General features: G+C 24.5%; 1 pseudogene; it reads right to left on the bottom strand.

Annotated features, from left to right (window-relative positions):
• Positions 1–264: 264 nt before the first annotated feature.
• On the bottom strand, positions 265–1,588 carry LOC119643377 (annotated as a pseudogene).
• Between the last annotated feature and the right edge of the window lie 348 nt (positions 1,589–1,936).

Below are 1,936 nucleotides of genomic sequence, written 5' to 3'. Positions count from 1 at the left end.
AGTTATCTTTTATTTCTTTTTTATTTATTTGAGTTCGAGGGACATTATCTCGTTTTCGATATGATAAATTAATATATTTAGCATGAAAAAGATTTTTACCTTTTTCATTAAACTATTTATTATATATTATAGGATTGAAAATTATATTTTTATATTTATTATAAATTAATTTAATGTTTAGTGAATTAAATTTAGTATGAAGTTAATAGAAAAATTATTTCTATCTTATGTTTTCAAAACATACGCTTATTCAAGCTCATTAACTAATTAATAATTTTATCTCATCATTTTGTGATTAGAGGGTTAATTAAAAAATAAGAAAAATAAATTACTGTTAAAATTTGACCTACTAATACGTAAGGATCTTCAACTGGTCGAGCTCCGATTCATGTTAATAAAATAGCAATTATAGTGATTGATCAAAATATAAGTTGATTAATAGGATAAAATTGGATACCTCGAAAATTTCTTAAATGATAAAATGGTAAGATAGCTAAGATGACAATAGATAAAACTAATGCAATTACTCCTCCTAATTTATTAGGAATAGAACGTAAAATAGCATATGCAAATAAAAAATATCGTTCGGGTTGAATATGGGGAGGTGTAACTAAAGGGTTAGCAGGGATAAAATTGTCAGGATCGCCTAGAAGATAGGGGTTTATTAAAACTAGTATTATTAAAATTAATAACATAATAATAAATCCAACAATATCTTTATAGGTAAAATAAGGATGAAATGGAATTTTATCGACATTTGAGTTTAAACCAGTAGGATTATTAGAACCTGTTTCATGTAAAAATATTAAATGAACTATTGTTATTGCTAAAACAATAAAGGGTAAAATAAAATGAAAAGTAAAAAATCGGGTAAGAGTTGCATTATCTACTGCGAAACCTCCCCATACTCATTGAACTAAATCGTGACCAAGGTAAGGAATAGCTGAAAGTAAGTTAGTAATTACAGTTGCTCCTCAAAAGGACATTTGTCCTCAAGGTAGAACATATCCTATAAAAGCAGTAGCTATTACTAAAAATAAAATAATTACTCCGACTAATCAAGTAGGGGTAAATATGTAGGATCCGTAATATATCCCTCGTCCAATATGAAGGTAAATGCAAATGAAAAAAAATGAAGCTCCATTTGCATGAAGAGTTCGTAATAATCATCCGTTATTAACATCTCGACAAATATGATTTACTCTATTAAAGGCTAAATTGATATCAGCAGTATAATGTATAGCTAAAAATAATCCTGTTAAAATTTGAATAATTAAACATAAACCTAATAAAGATCCGAAATTTCATCATGAAGAAATATTGATAGGGGCTGGTAGATCTACTAAAGCATTATTTGCAATTGAAAATAGAGGATGTTTAATTCGCAAAGGTTTATTCATTAATTAAATATAGGTCGTAAAGGGCCTTTTGAAAGTTTAGTAATTTTTACAACTGCAATTAAAGTAATTAGTAAATAATTTATTAGTAAAATTGTTACGTAATTTGTTGGGTAGTTATATAATTTATTTACTATTAAAGAATTTTCATTAATATAAGAATTAATATTATTAATTAATTTATTTTCTAAGTTTATTAGTTGAAATATATTATAATCAATAAATCATCTAATAGTTATTATAATTAATAGTAAAGTAAAAGATATTAATGATAGTTTTACCGAAAATGAAAATATTTCGTTAGAGGCTAGGGATGTAACATAGATAAATAAAACAAGTATCCCTCCTAAAAATACTAAAAATAGAATATAAGAAAATCAAAAAGTTTTTGATAATAATCCAGTAGTTAAAGAAATTAATGTAGTTTGAATTAGTAAAATTAATCCTATTGCTAGTGGGTGTTTTATGTTTATAAAAATAAAATTAAACATTAATATAATAGAATAAAGAATTCATAGAATAATTTCAAGAAATAGTTT

This window comes from Glossina fuscipes, unplaced genomic scaffold (genome assembly GCF_014805625.2).
Source record: "Glossina fuscipes isolate IAEA_lab_2018 unplaced genomic scaffold, Yale_Gfus_2 60552, whole genome shotgun sequence".
Classification (NCBI taxonomy): Eukaryota; Metazoa; Arthropoda; class Insecta; order Diptera; family Glossinidae; genus Glossina; species Glossina fuscipes.
The sequence above is the reverse complement of the archived record's forward strand: the minus strand, read 5'-3'. Positions and strand labels throughout refer to the sequence as shown.